Here is a 21285-nt window from a genome sequence, read left to right as displayed (position 1 = left end):
TAAATCTGAAAAAAAATTCCACTGTGAGGACAGTCTGGTTGCAGCACAGAGTCCCACAGAGGCTGCAGGATCTCCATCCTTCAAGGTTTTCAAGACCTGACTGGACAAAGCCCCAACCAACTTAGTCTAAATTTCATGCTGAATCTGCTTTGATCAAGGTGATGTATTACAGACCCCCAAGGTTCCTACCAAATTTAATGATCCCATGAAGCTACTTACCAGATTTGAACATTTGTACAATGTACAATGTATGAGAACTGGCTCATGTTCTAGCCAACATATCAGGCTGTCCATGGCACAAAACCTGCCACATTATCAAACACTGCTCTTCAACCAATTGTGAGATCTACTGCATCAGAGCAACTTAACCTTGTGCACCGCAAACCGGGAACATCTTTGAAATGAAAGACAGACATGTGCTCACTAAAGTAAAGCTAGCACCTGATTTTACAGTTCCATGCATGCGCCTTTCCATTGCTGCTATCCCTTTTATACAACTCTGGCAGAGAAGCGGGTGGGGGGCACAGGAGGGAGGGGAGGGCTGGCCAAAGAGGCTACTGATGCTCTGCTTTGATAGAAGCCTGGTCTTCACTGCCTCATTAGCTTGAGTTTTGTTCTAATAAAATTACCCACCGTAAAAAAATACCCTGCTTTGAATTAAGGAGTGCCTTAAGGAAGGTAATGCTAAAACAGGATGGCTGGAGCTCAAGCACCAATAAAACTAAAACAGCAGAGATCTAGCAGCCTTATAATATTTTTCTAGTTGTTAATCTAACTGATCCATGTTGCTGAATTGCTTTTCTTGTGTAGGCACTCTTATCCGGGCTAGGCTTACTTGAGTAGAATAACTGAAGTTACCTACGGCACAAAGGCAAACAAAGACAGCCAGTTCTTCCCAACAGAGATCACCTTTGCTTGCCCATCACTATCTGCACCTGCCAACAGTTACAGCTTGAGGCTCTAGTACTATCTTTGAAGTACTTACATAGATTCTAATGTAACTGGAAGACATACTGTGCATCTATCTTCCGAGGGGACTAACAGAGGCTCTGTTCGCAGCTGGGCAGCAGACTCCCTGCATGTGAAGATTATGCAATAGCAAAGACAAATACGACAGACCCACTGTGGATGCTCAGTGATGGGTAAGCTGTGGCTGGCTGAGGCTGTCCACAGAAGGTCTGCCTGTCCTGGCACTCACATTTTTACTCCCACAAGTAGTGCGGCACAAAGGCTAAGGGCAAGCATAAGCACCTGCAAAATTAAGGCAAAACGAAGTGAACTGCAGCTTGGCTAAGGACATGGAAGGAGATGATCTACTTCTGCAACCAAATTCCAGAAAAATCAGTTAATATCCTTAAAAGAAATCTCAGATGACCACACTGCTTTTCCTGAGGTTTTTTTCATCTGCCTATCACATCTGGAAGGAAGCAGCAAAACAAAGGGTCCATTTAACTGGGTCAGAAAGTTCCCAGTTGCCAAGGTACAAAAATGCGAATTAATCCCTATTTTCAGGACTTCCAGTTTGAAAAACACTGAGAAGCAAGTAAGTATTTGATTGGTTACCCCTCTACATTCTTCCTGCAGTTGCAGCTCAATCTGCACAGAAACATTCAGAAAATAAGAAAACAGTCCTCCCTTTCAGCCTTGACCCAAGAATAGAAGCAAGCCTCCAAGGCATAGCCAGGCATTTTCAGCACAGTGGTGTCCAGAAGCATAAGACATCTGGGCAACATAACTTCGTCACGAACAGCTGTGCCAGCTAAAAGCAACTGGCATATTTTGAAAACGAAACCTTTGCACATTGGGAAGTGTTAAAAAAGGCACCCCAGAACAGCCCTCTGTTTCCCCTTCACCAGGAAAGCAATGCTAGAAATGACAGCACGCTACGGCAGCTCCTCCGATAGGAAGTTCAGTGACCACTTCAATTGGCTCAACAAGGACAGCAGGTACATTTCAACCACAAAAACCTTCAAAATTTGATCCAGTGTTTTGTGGATTGGAGGATCAAACCGTTTGCAAGAATAAGTTCTCTGTGTTCCGGGCCATGCTGCAGAAAGCAAACATCCCTGGGCTGTGCAGAATTTGGAAGACAGCCACCTTCCTTTTATATATCAAGAAGAAAAAAAAAAAGTAAAAATAAATGAAAGAGAAGGGAAAAAAAAAAAAGGTTTGGGGGGGGGGGAAAGAAGCTTTTTCAGGTGGAGCATCAGACCCAAGCACAAGTCAGTGAAAGAAGAGTGCAAAATTTCTGATGGCCCTCTGCTGAGACAAACACTGATTCATTGTTTGTCATCAGCTGGAATTTGAGCCCTCCTACTTCCCTTCTCTTTCAGCATCTCTCTCTCCCAACGATCTTTGCATTTGACATGATCACCCAAAGGTTTGTTTTTGCACAGAACTAACACCATAGCAACAGAAGTGAGAGAAAAGATTTATCAGCACCAGCCTGAAAAAACAGAGAGATATGACTATGGTGCCTTTTCTTCTGCGAAGTCGGCTACAGCCTACTCCTCTTGTCTTTTTTTGATTAAAAACAACAACAAAAAAAAGGAAACCAGGTATTGGTTTCATGGCATTATCACTTACCATCAAAACCCATCAGAAATCACACGGAAAATGCCAGACATGAGGCATATGCCTTTCCAGGTCTCACACACCCATATATGGAAGAAGATAACCTCTAGATAAATGCTGTTATCATAGCTGGCTGTAGCTGCGCTGCTCACCTTCTAACAGACTGGCTGGGAATTAAAAAACGCCCCAAGCTTAGAAACCTCACAGTCCACTCTATAGCCTTCCCAGAGCATCCACTGGAGAGCAAGCTACAGGCATGTAGAGCTCCATCTCTGCCCTCCTCTGCCCTTCCTCTGTTCTCCAGAAACACGCAGCCAGCACATTATCCAAATCATTACCCAGGAGGGCAAAGAGAGTTTATTTCCATTAAGCATAATTTGTTTAAAGTTTTGGGGTTGTTTTTCTCCAGAATGCTGGCAATCCATCCATATTGCAGGGACGGGGTGAGCGCCTGGCAGAGTGCCACGGCCTTCCACTGGTCCCAACTGTAATCCCACACGCATGCATCTCTGGAAGCCGCATTTAAAAATAAAACTATGTCCAAGTGAAAAAAAATCTGGATTCGTTCACTCAGGAAAAAAACAAACAAGTGCAAATGTTGGATTTAGCAAAAAAAAATATCATTTATCTAAGTGATTAAAAATAGGTTTGTATTTTTTGTTTTATTCAGTGTTTCCAATCCACGCTATAATCAACTGTATTTCAGAATCTGGCTGAGCAGGATTTGTGTTTTTTTAAAAGCTCTTCTTCAGAAATAGTTTTTGGATTACCATCCACATGAAATGAAGTCTTAATACCAACCTGTTCTGTTCTCCGAACTGAAGACAGATCTGCCCGCTGCTATATCCCTGAGGAATTTACAACTCATCTCCATTCTATTCATTCTCACTTTTTTCTCTTAAAATATTTTCATTTAAAAAAAAAAAAACCAACAAACTCATAAATCTATTGTTTAAGCATTTTGCTTCCAGTCACCAGTCAGCTAACAAACTCCACTCACCAGGATGCTGCACTAAGTTCTTGCTTTGTTTCAGTTTTTATTTGATGCACTGCTTCAGAGCAACAGGAGTGCGCTTCCCTCCACAGCAGTCTGTCTTGCTGCAGGTGGAAAAAGCTCACGAAACTTTCCCCCAAAAGAGGTGAATGAAAATAAGGAGAAAATCATCACAGACGGTTAAGCACATACCGCCAAATCATCAGGTGTTATCCTGAGTGCTGGAAAGCTTGAAAAAGTGACACAAAAGGGAAAGAATCTGTCCAATTTTCCGGTAGAGAAGTGTCAGTGCTCTGCTACACATTTTCACAAGTCACAGTTCAAAAGTCCCTTTGTGGTAATTTAACCATTTTCCTCCCTTTGAACCAGACATACAGCACCAGCCTGACCTGACCTCTCTGCTCCCTGACTCCTGAGGCTGTATATAGAATTTTCTACACAAATCTGTTGTATCCTGTTATTCAGATACTCCGTTAAGGCTGCACTGACCCCAAAACATGTGGGGTTTATTTCAATCTTAATTCAGCTTCTTAAACTCCACTGCACGTAGACCTTCAGGTTTTTAGTCATCATCTTCCTCTCCTGGGGCTATTTTCTACCCTGTGTTTTCATCACATGCATTTGTATCAAAAGGCTTGTAAAACAAAGCTGTTTAAATTCTCCCCTTCTTCCCCCAGCCCCAGTGTTTACCTTTGCTGGGCATGAATCCTGAGCAAGTCATAATGGAAAAGAGTCATGATCTTTGGGCTGGAAAGCCAAGACTTCAAGAAGGTGAACCCTGACAGCTGATGTATTGGTGGATGTTGTTCTCTCCCCAAAAAGCTCAGGGATGAAAGCCTCTAAAAATATCTTAGGAGCTCTGGAGAGGGAAGGGAAGGCGCAAAGATCAATACTGCCAAGTTCACTGTTTTGCCTTATGGTAAAAAAAGTAAACAAAACCACAGAGAATAGTCTAATTACAAAGATGCTTCTATTTGAAAGGAAGTGGGGAAATTCCCTGAAAAGAAATCAGGGAAACAGTTGTGCACGTCCATTCACACACGTGAGACCTACTTACATGGAGCAACAGCAACAGAAGAGAATGGCGCAGAAGCCTGCCTGCTCTTCTGACAAACCAAAGGAAATCCACAGGACCAAACAAGACCAGCACGTCCTCCTTTCCCAAATTAAATCCGGCAGTTGCCGTCCAGTCCTGTCCCTCCACCGGGACTACACTCCCACAAACCCCACTGTCAGGTCTGTGCAAGTACAAAACTGACACGAGTGACACCCTGCCAAAGCCTACGAGGTGACAGAATACACGTTGGTATATGTTTCCTCATGAGGAAAGACATTATGTTAACTGGTAGATGAAAACCAGGTATTTTCACTGATACACAGGCTCTCCACAGCTCCCAAAATATTCACACATTCAAACTAAACAAACATTTACGTATTTAAGACAGTTCCTCCTCATCTCTCTGGTCAAGCAAGAAAGTGATCTGGGCTGTCGTCATGCACAGCTAGTGCAAGGATTCACCACTTGCGGCCAAAGGATATTGAGGGAGAACATAAACCCCTCTGTGCGATGGAAACACCAGTTCTGTCCCACTGCAAAGGGCAAACATGGACCCGACCATCAAGAGCTGTAAAGAAAGAGCAAAAAGCTCACCAAGAGGCCCTATTTTCTCTCTCCACATTCCCCCTTGCCCAGCAATCCTTCTCTGGTGCCAAATTAACTTGCATGTCCTGTTGCAGCGGTGGCCATCTGAGAAAGGAAATCCGCTGCGGTGAGGAGACTTCCCCCCTCGGCTCTCCCCTCGCGCTGACAAGAGGAGAGAACACCACAGCACCAGTAACAGCCGCCACGCTGGAGGGGAACTCCTTCCCAAGAAGGAAGGAAATGTAGTTTGAAAATACCCCACCTTTTCACTAGTCTTCTCGGAATTGAGGAAATTAAAGACCTACCAAAGAGCTCACCTTTTCTATCACCGCAGGATGCTAAGTCTATGGGTCACCTTTTGTTGCTCTGCCTGGCTTAGTTTAAGAGAACCACCAAAGGAGAAGGAAAGCATGTTCCACACTGGGACATGTTGCTCCGAATCTCAAGTGCCAGTGACATCCCAAGCAACAAGATATGCCTAAAGGTGAGGAGCAGCACAGCATAAGCTATGAAGCCCTGCTGGGTTCCCATTTTCTCACATACCGAAACTTTAACACCAGAGGAGAAGATTCTGGGTTTAACAGATGGTTTCTTTGCATTTTCTTGCGCTAGTGCCAGAGTGGATCACTTTGCATTCTGCTTGGCACAAGCTGCCAGAGAGGACGTGCAAGCACTTTGCACATTTTCAGGAGTCACACACTGGAAGCTAGGTACGATCTCTGAAACTTCTGAGAAGTTCTCACTTCTGTATTCCAGATAAAATTAGGTAAAAGGAATCTCATTGCTTCTTTTACAGTACATGTACTAACATACATGGACACCATTTATGGATCACTTCCCCAACTACTACCTAAACTGAAGGGCCTTTGCACATTCAAGGCTCGTCCTGCAGTTGCGCAATCCCCCGGGACCCCGGGGAGCGTCGCCTCCCCACAGCTTCCTCTGCACCCTCCCACAGCAGCAAACAGCGAGCCAGCGCTGCTGTCGCCTGTGTGACAGGGACAGACTGTGGCTCGCAACTCCTACTCGGTGTGCAGAACAACGCTGGGACAAGTCACCGCATCTCAGTCACTCAAACCTCTCCCACTGCCCCTCTCTCCTCCCTCCTTGCTCCTCTGGCCCTGGCATATGAACCTCCACCGAGCATCACCCTCCTCTTGGCGCTAAGTTTTGCCCCTTCACTTCTTTAAAAGGAAAACAAGCAACCCCATGTTTCGTCTATGGCTAAAGCTCTTCACAGCAATGACTTTCTTTTCAGTAGAGATTTTTTTACCCAAGAGAACTTTGTTACCAGATTGTTTTTGACTTAATGCAAAAAAACCCAAACCAAAACGATTTCTAGAAATTAAACTGCAACTCGGCTTGGCTTATCTCCTTCTCTCCTGTACAATACTTTGGCAGTTGCAGAAAGTTCTTTCCAGAACTTGCAAAGATGTGGGACTGGCTGTTTCTGAGCACTATGTTAACCCAAGAGCTCACGTCCCATTAGGGCTGGACTGCTGCGAGCAGGTTTCGGTAGGCAAGTGGTTAAGGAGTTCAGCCTTGTTCAGGGACAAACTCCCTGAACAATCACTGATTTTCAGCACTGCAGGAGGAATAATCGATGTTACTGGAATCCAAAAACGTCTCTTGCCAAGGGTGTCTCCTGAGGTCATCAACGCTCCTGTGGATTAGGAAGGGCAGCAGAACAAATCCAGAGATTAACAGAGGAGAAAAGTGTAACAGAAAACGTGTGACACAGGAGGATTAGCGCTCCAAAGAAGGAAAGCAAGTTACAAAAAAGCAAGATCATATGGAGAATTCGCAGTCGGCATAACCGGCTCTGAGACTGCCTTGCTTTACTTTCTGTAACTGTCAAAAAGACAGTGTTCACATACACCAGATTAAAAGGACATATAGGCAATCCTAGTATTGGAAGGTATGGGAAAATTACAAAGTGGTTCAGAAAATTTCTGTCTCACTTCTTGAACTTAAGGTTCAACATCTGCTTTGGAATGGGCAGATTGGATCCAGAGAGACTAGAAAGACTTTACAAGGAAGATTTTTAATGTTTCTTTGAGCGAACTGGGCCAACTCTAGCCCAGCTATTGAACTGCCAGATCAATCAATCCTTTAGGAGAGCAGGCATTAAAGGAGGAGTGGAATAGAGAAGCCATCCATGGAGAACGCTCCAACTCATCCAGAATACAGAAATACTGTAGCACTGCAGCCAGTACAGCCCAGGAAAGCAAAGTGGGGAGGGACGAGTGGGGTGCACTTCACTTCTTGGAAGCTTTCAATGCTTAATTATAATATCATATGAACACTCAAAATATCAAGATCTGATAGTACTGCAAATACCTTTTTTTTTTTTTTTTTAAATAATTACTGGATTAGGATAAAGTTAAGGTGAAGAAAACACGTTCTTCTGAAAGTTTCTCTTGGAGCCATGTAAACATGCACTGCACAACGTCCTTCCCTTTGGCCACGGGATTAAATAAAATGATATGTAACAAACACTCCCCAGAAAGCCCGGCTACCGCCCTTTATCCTAAGGGCCGAGGAAGCTCAGCTCTGGACTTGCCCCACATGGCTCAGGCTCAGCTTAAGGACAATTCTTCAGCAGAACCTGTCAAACACCAAGAGCAGTCGGTGCTGCAATTCCCAGGAGATCGCCAGTGTCTCCGCTGTAATTCTGCCTTCAAAGCCTCCAGCTGGTGAGCAGAGAGGCACAGCCAGGCCACCAGCACCCTCTGGACTTCTGTTAGCTGGATTTCTGGGTGCATTTCTCTTTCTCAAGAGGCTCTGGATGACGCCAAGGTGTGAGCAAATACAGGTAGCACCCAAAGTACATTTAATCCACTCTGCTCATCACTTTGCTGAATTTATGTTGTCTTTATTGTGTACTAGGAAGCTTAAATACATGTGAAGAAAGCAACAGCTGTCGGGGTAGAAAGTTTTTATGCTCTTTATTTGCCCCCTGCCTACACTAATTAGGATTCCTTCTGAAAAAATGAAACTGAATTGAAACATACTTCTTTTAACAAAAGATCCTCCTTCATCCAAACATATTCTTATTGCATTTCTCATGGACACTGGGTAGCTAGTAATGTTTGTGCAACTGTGAAGGACAGAGGAGGAGGAGGGAGAAATACACTGGAATACAACAAGGAAGAAACCTAAAAGCTTTAGAAGACTTCATCAGCCTAAGGGGGAAATAAAATTGGGTAAGGCTGCTTTTAAACAAAGAGAAGGCCATGCTCAGGCTGATCTGTATCATATCCCTACGCTGCACGACCAGAAATCAGAAGAGAGACCGTGAAGAGATAGCAGAGATTGTGGCATTCCCTTCCATCCTGTTCCAGCAAGTATTATTTATGGGAGAATGAAGTTGCCTTTCAACTACAAAGCATTACTTCAGCTTGAAACCACTGCTCCCAGTAAGACAAAATAATGAAACTGTTCCTTCCAAAGAAGAATTGAAAAGCGTTTGAAATGCTCTGAAATGAACACGGCCACAAAGATAAAAATAGTTAACCCATGATTTCTCGAACTGAGGAAGAAGGGTGTGGGTGGAGATGACAGTCACCACGGACCACCTTCGCAGGTGCTGCACTGCTAGAAGGTGTTGGAAGAAGGAGCAGAAAGCGAAGCCAGGAGAAGGTGACTGGGACACAGGCAAGGCTCTAACATGAGGAAGAGGAGCCCGGTAGGTCTGGCTCATTGCTTTGGCAAAACCCCTGGCACAGAGAAGGTGATTGCAATAGTTAATGGCCAACAGTTTGTTTCTCAGCAACTGCAAGGCATCTTTGCTTTTTATTTTCTATCCTGTCTGACAAAGTCCTCTCATATGCTCCACGGCCCAACCATGCAGACGCCTTTTCCCACCCAGGTGAACTGTCTACAATGCAGCACCTGCCTAGCACATATGGAGAACCACCACCACAGGCAGAACATTTTAGGTAAATTCCCTTTAAATGAGAGTAATAAGTCTTGTTTTTGCTGTGCTGAGGAGATCTGACAATCCCACGGTATTGTTTGGACAAAGCCAGATATTAATGAGAATGAAAACAAGAGAAACTGCATCATTAGGACAGATCAGCTTCTTTAACTCAGGAGAACAAACACTAGGACTGAGGTTATGGACCAGCTATTCCGAAGCAGGAAAATGAAGAAAAAACTGAGTAATATAAAGAATACTACATCAAGCCAGGTTAGTTTAAATTATAGGATGAAATGGTGTACAGCTCAAACATATTTTTATGACCTCAGGATGACAAATTGATAAATTAAAGGAAGTAATAAGTAAAGACTGCTGAGCTGTAAAAAGCTCAAGGATTTGAACATGAAGGATGTTTGGCATTCCTTGTAGGCATGCCAAATAGTGAAATGTATTTCAGGAACACAAGAAAAACAAGAAAAATTGTGATCTCTGTGCAGCAAGTGAAGGTTTAATATTAAAGAAAATATAAGAACGGCCCCAAACTTTACACAGGTATTTGGCCTCAGTTTTCACCAAGGATAAAGATGCTGACCGTGGGAGCAAGGAAAGGTGGTAAAGATGGGTACAGATATATCAACAGGTACCAGCAGTCAAAGCCAGAAATCACGGAGTGAGATTCACTCCATCTCATTTTAAGGAGTCAATAAGTACACTGTAATTTCAGGCCTCTCCTTGCAGTCAGAGAGAAATGAATAAATATATATCTTGATGTTTTTAATGTAATCTAGCCTACTTTACATTAATATTCTAGGACATGAGGAATTGCACCTGAAATATGCCTGATCAGAGGAAGCCCAGTGGAGTGGCACAGGTGTCAGATGACTCCGAAGAATTTCACGTTTTGAGGTGAGGGGAAGCTGCCTCTCTCCCATAATTGGATACTTTAAAAAAAAAAAAACCAACCTAAACAAAACCCCTCTAGGAAACAAAATGCAATTAACCAAAACATGGCACAGGAAATCACAAGATGGTGATATGAGGGTTCTGAATAACTGTATCCATTATGAAGTGCTTCCTCAGGATAAAAAAAAAAAAAAAAAAGCAACTATATTAGGAAAAGAGTAAGAGGGGGAAAACGCAGCTATTGATTGTTCATCTGACATAGTATTATGCAAGCATTTCAGTACATTTAAAGATACTGAAAAATAATCAGATCTCCAGAGGTAAATAAAAAAATGTACTAAAACATGACATGAGTCTACAAAAGATGGATTGAACCCATATGGCTAACTGGCTGTATGACCACTGATTCCCTATACAAAGAAAACGCAGCAAAGCTATTTTCTCAGACTTCAGTAAAGCATGTCGTCAGGCAAACTGGAGAAAGACAAGGACCAGCAGAACAACAGGAAGGTGAATGAAGCACTAAATAAAACAGAAGATGACAATGGCTTGCATGCTGAAAGCAGCAGTGGCAAACCAGAGAGGGTGCGCTACTGGCATCGCTCATTGACAATTGCAACTAGTCTTCTAACTATTTTATTTAATATCTTCATTAGTGGTCTTAGCACAGTAAGTAGATTACTGATAGACCTTAAAAATTACACAGAAGCGTAACAGACACCACCACCCAGACAGAAGTATCATGCAGATGGGACATTCAGAAATAGGACAACATGACTAAACAAAAAATAAACTTCTACATGTAGCTGGACTCACGATGCAAAAAAGTCTGCCCTATGCCCAGAGAAGGATGCTAGTATGGTAGCTGAAGTACGACTGTGACAAAGATAAACTCAGTTTCACCGTGATCAGGGTATTTTGAGTGAGGTTTGTAAGAGTCAAGCTAGTACAGAAGGCACTACTGAGGCCCTCCATGGAACAGCTCCACCCAGTTTAGGTCATCTGTATCTAGAAATACAAACTCAACATGAAAATAAATGCTTAAGAATTCAACCAAACTTTCTAAGCTCTAGTCTCAAGAGCTGAGAAAATCCCTTCCACACTTACATCCCATGGTCATGGGTCCTTAAAAACTAATAAAAGGAACGCTTGGGCTAACATAGATTCTTGGAGTGTTAACCGCTTTCTGGCAAGAAAATGCTTACTGTAATCAGAAATACTGCTGCTGCACTTGAGTACTGCTTTACTTTATACTATATTGGCTTCAAGCTGCAGCAGGGTAGGTTTAGACTGGACATAAGGAAAAAATTCTTCACAGAAAGAGTGGTCAGACACTGGAATAGGCTGCCCAGGGAGGTGGTGGAGTCACCAGCCCTGGATGTGTTTAAGAGTCATTTAGATGTGGTGTTAAGGGATATGGTGTAGGGGAGAACTTTGTAGAGTGGGGTTGATGGTTGGACTCGATGATCCCAAGGGTCTTTTCCAACCTAAATGATTCTATGATTCTATAAATGTGCATTCCACGGTGCACAGTACGAAGACAAATCTGCTACCCAGGAACATGTATGGTCCAGGAGTTCCCTAAATACTCTTTTAGGAACAAAAGAACCAGGAGGTGCAGTAATAGCGCTCAAGTAGAAAAAAATCCAGGTTTCAAATTATTCAAACTCACATTTCACTTCCATCATGAACAGAGCACTAAGTGAGCAGCACACAGGCAAGATTAAGAAAAGACCATCAGAAACATCACTTAAGCAGAAGCAGGCAAAGAAGCACTTTGTCATCGAGTTGCAAATGAAGTCTGGCACACACTCTTAATTCTGGGCTCTTTCCTCACCCACCTTGACTGATAAGTCTTCCTCACCAGATGGAGTAGGAAGCTGCAGCTCCTCCCTTGGCAAGGCACCCGGGCCTCACTGGACTTCTGCAAGGATCCTGCAGATACCTTGTCTCACTAAAATGGTTGAGCTGACTTAAAGGAATATCAGTGACACTAGAGTAGGTCAGAACTTCATTTTAATTGGTTAATAATAGTTTCAGGTGCTATCTCCCAAGCCTACTACCTGACTGTTGGGGCTTTAAAATTACATTACTTGCTCCCCATTATTCATTTTCTTTTCCCTTTCACTGTTTGAAAGGTTCAAGTGAACAGGAAAATGACTTCCTATTCAGGCAAGACAGTGAATACAACGGTAATTAAATGAGCTAGAAAAAGAACAGCTAAAATTGTAGTTCTTATTCCTCACTCAACTCTGTTTACAGGAATCTCAAGTGTTCCTGTCACAGCAACAGGTAAAACACTCTCAAAATGGAGCCTATAAATTGTTGGTATGCCTTTCACAGACATTAAATCCCATCCTTAGTATTCATACTAATTTTCACAGGCAAAGATGGGAAGAGGAGAAAGCAGTTAAAATATAAGAACACAGCTAGAGTGTGAAAAGCCTGTTTGTGTAGCTTATAACCTCACTGACAGAGAAAACCAGATAAACCCCTAGAAGGTCTCATGTGATAACCTAGTTTTCAAAGCATGTTTGCATGCACTCTCTCCCTGAGCTCTGGATATCAAGGCACTTGCCTTGACCATCATTCATCTGCCTGTCAAGATGCCCTAACAACTTCCTACATCCCTCCGCTGCTTCTTGTCCATCAGCACAGATGATGCTTCATTTACTCTCACTTTCTTTCCTTCTCCACTCTTTTGCACTCCAACAGCCCTTGTTGGAAAGGATATACATACACGTTTTCTTCCTCTCCTTCCCTTCTGAACTAGTTAACTTTCACTTAGGACATGGCACAGAAGAAACCTCCACACGTGGCCACTCCAAGCCATCTTCCGAAATAGAGAACTTATGTTAAGCGTCTATGAATTTCCCCATAGTCAGTTCTCACCAGTGTAGTATTTAAATGCCTACATTTTGGGGAGGAAGGGGAGCTTGAAATCATTATGATGCAGTTAACTGACATCACTTCACAATTCACACTCTTCCAACACAAGCGCTTTGAGCTATGACATGAACACTAACTCTTTCCCTTGCCTGTCCCACACCCAGGAGCCAAGCACCTCACCGTAAGCAGGCACCTCTGAGGTGTCTGAGCAGGAAAAACTGAAATCACACATCATTGCTGGCACAACTTTTACACCCAGAAGTTTTCACGTCTGAAATTGAAAAAGAAGAGCCTGTTTGATGACAAAACCCCTTCCACGTACTTCCTGACTGACTGTTTGGTCTTCACTGTTAGTCTAAGCAAAAGATCTTGAAACCTTTTCGGCGCAAGCACACTTGAAAGTTTCAGGACAAGTCTCAATTTCCAAATGAAAAACACTTTTGTTATTGAAAGCAAGAGATGTGAATAAACTTCCCATTTTAATTTATGGTAACAGTCACATAAGAATCAGCTTTATAAAACTTCAGGGAAAACTTCTATTTAATGAGGATTTTAATGCACCATGCTAAAAAAAAAAAAAAAATGAAGGAGCAGAATTTGCCCCCTTTGCATTCCCTGACTTACTGTACCTGCTCAATCCCCTAGCACTGAAAAGCTGACTTGAAAACCTCAGATGATTGGTAAAAAGAGTTCCTGCAGATGAAGTTTACCCTGCGCATCACAGCAGCGTAGAAAAGCTAACTGCTTCCTAGCAGGAGCTGGTAAGGTGATTCCCAAGGGCTGCTTCCTCTGAGCTGTGTGGTGGCGTGAGTGTGGCCACGGTTGGCCAGGGGGTCCCACCAGGAGTGGATCCCGAGCAGTCCAGTTCCTGATCCTCGCCTTAACCCAGAGATTAAAAAGAGCATTTCAAGTTTTCTGAGCGTGACTTCCCTCTCTGATGGTTTTTGTCTCTCTACAAGCCCCCTTTATCTCCCTCCATCCCTCCTTGGCAGCTGGGGATTTCTGCCCAACTGGCATCTCCCTCCTCTTCAGCCAGTTCGTGTGGCCATGGCTCCACACCGGCAGCCTGCAGGGCCACCCCTCGCTGCTGGTTACAGACAGGAAAGACCAAGGTGCGTGACCCAGCTGGCCCCTATTAAAGATAATGTTATCACAGCCTCAATTGTTCCTGTCTACATCTGCTGGTGGGAGGAAATAATCAACTTGTCTGAGCTGGAACAGGGGATGTTGGAGAGCTATGAATCAGAAAGCTGCTTGTGTCAGGAAACTTCAGCCATATGCTGCATTAATAAAGGATTTTTTTCCATAGCTGTGCTAATAAATGGCAACTTACCATTATTTCTCCCTATTTCATTCTATTTGCATGGAAGTGAGAGGCAGGGTGTTGGGGAGGCGGTGCGGGGAAAGGCAGAGACCTACACGCATAACCAGAGGTAAACCTTCCCAGTGCTTCACCTTCCCAGTGCTTCATACGCAACTGCAGCCATACACAGAGTCTAACGTGTACGAGATCCACACTGCAGTGAAAATACAACTGCTAGGAAACAGGAAGCGCTGCAGGATCTACATGCATGTCCTGAAGTGCTGAACTCTAAGCCAAGTCATCAGAAAAACACACAAGACTGAAAAACAATGCTGTCATCCTCCATACCAGCTTCCTACTGACCTACAGCAGGACCCACTGCCAGGGGTCCCACAGGCCAGTTCAGCCCTGGTTGCAGGTGCCAGGAGTGCCCTTCGGTGCCGACCTTCAAGGATTTTTATTCTACACAGCAGCCTTTAAGAAGAAAAATACTAGAAGTGGAACTGGTCAAGTTGCAACGTTTTAGCTAAACCACAATAAACTATGCTCCAAGGCAACATACTTTGAGAAAGCTTGTCTTCTGTCCCATTACCACCAGCATTACCTTAATTAGTTTTAGCAGACTGTCTTCCTTTAAGCTGCAGTGCCTGCTGTGCTCTCACATCTGGAAGTTCATCATCCGGAAGGTCATTTAGGACCTTCCAAGTTACTTCCTGCACCATGCTTTTTTATCATTAGCCTATTTTACTTGGTGTTTGAATACTGGATCAGGACATCAGAGAGATGCCTGTGAAGCTACAGCAGCTGTGAATCTTACAACAACAGAGGTGGCACCTGGGCTCTTTTATTGTGCCTCAGGTGTCTGGACCATCAGCCAAACTCAAGGATCCTGTAGGTTGTTACAGTGGTGTATTTAGCACAACTTGCCTACTCCACTTTTGTGACTAGCCAGGAGCAGAGTCTGTTACTACTTCCCAACGGCGTGGCAATAGTGTAAGTTAACTCACCATCCTGCGGTTGATTAGAAGTGCAGAAACATCTCTCAACACCCGTTATTTGCTATCCGTAATACCCAAATGGTCTATACGATATCCTATTTCACTTATAGACAATTTTATTGTTTTCTCCTATGAGAAACAACCCATGGGACCAGGTGACTCTGAATTGCAACTTTTTGCAGCAGAAGTTCTCAAAGAGAGGGAGAGAACCCCATCCCACAGTCCTCATGCTTTGACGTGCTCCCCAAGGATGCTGCAGGCTTGGAGTTGCTTTCCTGTGACAAAGCTCCGCATCTTTAAGTGCGGCTACCAAATATTCCTTCTTCGGCAAGCCAGCGGAAACTCATCTCTGAAAAAGCAGACTGTTTAGGACAGTGACTGGTTGTACTGGGTTTGGCGGGGATAAGGTTAATTTTCTTCACAGCAGCCTGTATGGCACTGTGTTTTAAACTGGTGACAAAGCCAGTGTTGATAAGACACCCATGTTATAGTTATTGCCGAGCAGCACTTGCACAGCGCCCAGGGTGGCCAGGGTGGGCAAGCGGCTGCAAGGGGACACGGCTGGGACAGCTGAGCCCACCTGAGCGAGTGGGCAACTGGCTGTGGGGACTTAGATGCCATCTGGAGTTGACTCACCGCAATGGTCTACAGAGCATCTTCCACATTTGGGCTCATGCTGTTGCTTAACACAGATTTAAAATCATGTTATACAGTTAAAATTAGACGTGAAAAATATGTTTTAAAACTTCTGGCTGCCACAGACCAGGTATTTCTGTTGTTCAGGTAAACATCAAAACTCTTTTTGAAAGTCCCCTTCCCATCTCTACACAGGCATAAGCAGGCATCCTTCTAAGATGGAAAGACACAGAGACAGAAAACTTGTAACTACAATTAGCATACTTATGGCAATGTGACATTTTCAGTTGTGCAATTTAAAAGACGGAAAGTCATTTCACTATTGATGGATCTTGAGTTTTGGCATTCCACTTTTTTTTTTCCCCTCCAGTTATTTCAGCTGTTCAAAGCTTTTCACCTCCTTCAAGAAATATTTAAAATACGCTGACTGAATATGCCCTTTCCAACACTAGCACAGAAACAATTTCCCTAATTTATGGCTAAGACAACGGCCAAGAGACACTCCCAATTTCCTAAGAAAATGAGTGGACTATCCAGTAATCACACCCTTAGTGAGGCCACGTCATTACTTATGGCTATGACTGCTAAACGAGGCCTAGCTAACGAGAAGACAGCAGCTCGCTCACCTTACATGAGAGCCACTTGTGTGTCACTACTCCGGTAGCACAGGCTCTTCAAGGAAGGGGGTTACACAAGCTGGGGGGGGGACACAACCAACCTTCGACAGGAAGGGGAACGCGCCGGTGAAGTTGGTTGCTATTCAGAGCAGTAGCAGAGGGACCACTGCTGAAGCCTTGTTTGCATCGTCAAAGGAAGTGACATTGCAAACATGGGTTAAGGGTGGACAAAAAAAACCAGAGAAGTCATTTAATTTTGATGATGGTGTGTTTGCTCCAAAACAAATACTGAAAGTCGTATATTGAAAGTCTGGCTGAGTTGCTTATTCACATTCTCCTAAGTGAAATTTGAGTGAAACAATTTGCTCAAAATTGGTAAAAGTTCTCCTCTGAACCAGATAGTTTAATTAAAGGCAAAAATAATCTCAGAAATTTTTAAGAAAGCCTAGACATTCTTCTCACAATTATTATAAAATGTCAAACATAAGGAAGGAAAAACAGCCCAAAGCATGTTACTTTCAGGTTACTAAAGAGCCCATTGGGCTGGGCTGTCTCTCTTTAATAAGTCTCTAAACAACAACAAATCAACAGGGGGGAGGAGGGAGATGGAGAAGGAAGGGCTCAAAAATAAACCAGTGTTATTCAAACACTGCTAGATCCTAAATAGAACACAACAATACTGACCAAGCAGAGACACAGAAGACCTGGCATGGCTCCAGAACACAATAACCATTTGTCTTCTTTGCCAGAGGCAAGCAGCAGCTGGGGATGCCACTCGGGGGGATAAAATAGCACCACGCTACAGCTGGAGGATTACTCCCAGGAGCAATGCAATACATAAGAATAAAAGATGACAAGTTAGATGAATGCCCTTTGAGAACCTTTTCAGAAAGGACTAAGTGTTCTTCAGGAGAAGCAGGAAAATTAAGGATGGAAAAAACCGCCACAATCGTTTTGCCAAATTCACTTGAGAGTGAAAATGAATCAACATGCAAAAGGCTTCATCTGAATTGGCCTGAAATCCTGCAAGAAAACCCCGAAGGGCAGATCCCAAAACACTGGAGATGCCCAAACGGTATTTTGTGAAAACAGAGTATTTTCCTAAGAGTTAATGGGAACCCTTTGAAACACTCCCCAGAGTTTGCATGATGATTACACACACTGCAATGGGAGCTTCTGAGTGGCAGAAAACGTCTTGAGCATTTCATAACGTAGCAGGGGAAAGAAGCAGAAAGCCAGCAAGTAGTATTTATTTATTTATTTATTAACAACACCTTCTTTAAAATTAATGTTTTAATACTACCTGTAAACCTGCTGCACAGCAAAATCAACCTTTTGGAGAAAGGTGTAAGACTGGAATCAAAATATAAAACCCTTCACAACACTATGTGCTCTGTAATGTAACCAATGCCATTGCACCTACCTGAGCACACTCACCACATGGCTGCTTCAATACGAATACAGTAAGTGAAAGCAGAAGTGTAGGTGCTTCAGGAATAGACCCTTGTGGTAATATAATCAAACATGCAAAAAGGACCAGACCAGCAATACAGGAAGCTCTTCTGCTGTGGGGTTGGGGAGCTAAACTGGGAGAGACTTCCCAAGTGCAAATGGGAGGGAAGTGAGAAAAAGGAGAACAAACTTCTGTGGTATGACATCAAGCTTTACATAAAGTAAATTATAGCCCTTTCTAAAACACCATTAAGTCAATATACAATATCCCTGCTAATGACATGGAATGGAAACAATTTCTTTCCTGCACCTTTCAAGGCTGCCAGGAAAAAAAAGCGCGACAAGACTGGAAGGAACGTGGTGACCAGCAACAAAAAACAGGCAAAAGGGCTCGATTTCCAACAAGAAAGCTAAAAATAGCTAAGATATCCAAGGCAACATAAGGACTCAGGTTCCCAGGTCACAGCTAAATTTATTTAGGTACCTAAGTCTCCAAGGTGGTTAGTTCGAAACTGTTAGGTAACAACCAACCAAACAAGTTACTTTAAGATAAAGTCTGTGGATTTGCAGCTCGTGAACAATGCTGAAGCCAGGGAGAAGCAGCCAGGGAGCAACCCTGCTTTCACCCCTGGTGAACAGGCAGTATGGTAAAAGAGTATCAGCATCTAAAAGATGCTCTGCCCCAGAAAAGAGATAATGTTCAAGATGAGCAGCATACAAAATGGGTTAACTAGAATTGATGCGATGGAAAGGAAAGGTATGAGCTGATCTGCAGGAAGACTTGCTGGCAAACAAATGTGTTAGGCCATGGAGCAATCTCCCACAGGAACTGGTGAAAGCCCGATTGGTTGGAGCTTTTTGAAAAAAAATTACACCAAACAATAGAGAAAACATAGGAAAGAATCCTGCACTTCAGGGAAACAGCGCGTAGGTATTTCCGCATCTACAGAGCCTTCCTCCCCAACTCAACCAACCAGAAAAGCTTTACTCAAGCCGTTTTATAACTGGGTCCTTCCTTTACCGCAGCAGCTTTGCTCCCACTTGAGGCCAGCCACGGTGTGGGGGAATCAGGCCTGTCCCCTTGGGTAAGGCAGCACCAGTTCTGCGACCACAGGCTGCCCCGCTCCGATCTCCGCGCTGCCCACTGTCAGCTCTGGACCATGCCAGTCTGCAAAATGTGAAACTATGACCGAGAAAAAATACCTCCTGCATTTGAAAATGACTGACTTAATCCACTCTGTAGAGATTGCCATGTCCATAACCAAGGCAGGCTTGCAGGGCCAGTGTTCTGGGATATTCATATATTGCTTACTACAGACATGTGTCATTCAAGCTCTAACTAGAACATTCCAAATAAATCTGCTCGGAGCTTTAACAAGTCCTTACACAGCTCAGCTCTGTGGTAACCACAATGCAGTAGACAGTAATGCATCTGAATACGCTCATAATACAAAACAACCTGTCGTAGTTAGATTTCAGCCCATTAACTATCCTGTAGCAATACAGCGCTGAGTAAACACTGGTTTGTTAGCTGTGACCTATAGCTTTTTACAGAGGAACGTACCAATATAAATGTATTATGGTAAGTGCTACGTGCTGTAACGTATGCTGGGGTTCCAGGCACTACTTTGTATCAACGACCAACAACCAGGATTTTTAGAAGTCCAGGTCATTTCACCAAAGGACAAGAGCCTCTCCCTTCAGCACAGAAACTTAAAGGAGTGATGGTTTTTAATATTCGGCAAGTTCATAGTCTCTACAGCACATGTACTTTGACACCAAACAGGCTACCAATGCAGTTAGGGAACGCCCTATGCAAACATACCAGGGAGTAAATAAAATCAGTTAAGAGCTTTAAGAGGCACCCTTGGCTCACCAGTAGCTAGGCAGCAAAGATTACAGAACACACACTTCCACAGTACATCCTGAGTCAGGTGTTTCAGCACTGTGGGCATCTACATGTGATAAAGACACTGTAAGAAACGGAGGCAGGTCATGAAAAGGATGCCCTGTCATATTTATTACTGCAATGAGTAACTGACAATAAGACTTCAAGTCTCATCATCCTTTGTCACTAAAAATCTGTCATCTTTCTTCCCCTTCCTCTCTTTACACACCCTACAACCCAGGATGACCCCAGAAAGCACAAGCAGTAGACAAATCATCTCCAGACTGCCTTGGCAATGATGGTATGATGCTGTGGGTAGGTCCACCTTTGGCCTTCCTGCTAACAGTAGCAATTTCATTTTTAAACATTTGATTGCCTGTAGACATAAGCAAAGAGGAAGAGTAGCTGAAACACGCTAAATACCATTAAATTTATGAAGATAACATGCAGCAGGAATTGTTTCTATGATTAAAACCAACAAAACATACGCACACATGTAAGGTACCTCAATACTTTTTTTTCTTTAATGTAGCTGATCCTATAATATACAGGAAAATAGAACAGGATTATCCAGAAAAATTCAAAAAGTTACTTATGCTTATTTTGGATTCACCTTATTTCTACTTGCCACAGTTAGTGGTGCAGCAAGAAAACGGAAAGGCAGAACCAGCCCAGAGCAAAAATTAGCACCCGCAACAGGGTGCAGCATGTGAGAAAACTCCCCAGACAGCTACAACTGCAAGAGCACATTCTTAAAACATACTGATTTTGCAGGAAATCTCAGAGAGCTGGTGTTATGAAACTAACAAAACTCAAGAAAAGAAAAGGAGAAAGCAGCAGCTGGAACCATCAAGGCTGGTATAATGGAAAACCAGGTGCTCTCCTGCAGAAAAGGCAGTCGGCACTGGCGGAGCTGAGGCGCTGCAATCCAGTTGTGTTACCACCACAGTGGTGGGCTCTGTTAGCAGCTACCTAAGTGTAATGAGTGATGCTTGAAGGCAGGGGCAAGAGAGCAGAAAAGTGTCTCCTCTCTCCGTTGCCCAGCACTCAGCAGGCCGCATTGCACAGAGCACCGACGGTACAGCCTGTACCTGCAGAACAAAGGAGAGCAATCCTGCAACAACGATTTTTAAGCCAAAACACCCCCAGATGACCATTAGCCCCATGCATCATTGTAGCTTTCCTCCCCTCCTCTTCTAGCCCCTTCCAGTCACCTCTTTGTCCCAGAGTCACTAACAGACCAGCGCCCATGATGCAGGAAATCTGTCTTTACCAAAGCAACTGGGTGACAGGTGGTGATACGGTGAATTAGCGAAAACAAGCTCTTGTAATGCAAAGGTGTGTGCTGAGCAATGAAGGGTAAATATAAAACTCAAACTACGGCAGTAATTCCATTGGGAAAAGTGTTTCACTAACTCTCAGAGGATGTTAAAACCTCTTTGATTAGTTTAAGGCTCCTAAATCCCT

The 21285-nt window shown here is 43.6% G+C and overlaps 1 protein-coding gene across 10 annotated transcripts in view; it reads right to left on the bottom strand.

The window, feature by feature from the left end:
• ITPK1 (inositol-tetrakisphosphate 1-kinase) overlaps positions 1-21285 on the bottom strand; it is a 160223-nt gene that overhangs the window by 84453 nt on the left and 54485 nt on the right. The window lies entirely within an intron of this gene.

Source organism: Larus michahellis, chromosome 4 (assembly GCF_964199755.1).
Source record: "Larus michahellis chromosome 4, bLarMic1.1, whole genome shotgun sequence".
In the NCBI taxonomy this organism is placed as follows: Eukaryota; Metazoa; Chordata; class Aves; order Charadriiformes; family Laridae; genus Larus; species Larus michahellis.
The sequence above is the reverse complement of the archived record's forward strand: the minus strand, read 5'-3'. Positions and strand labels throughout refer to the sequence as shown.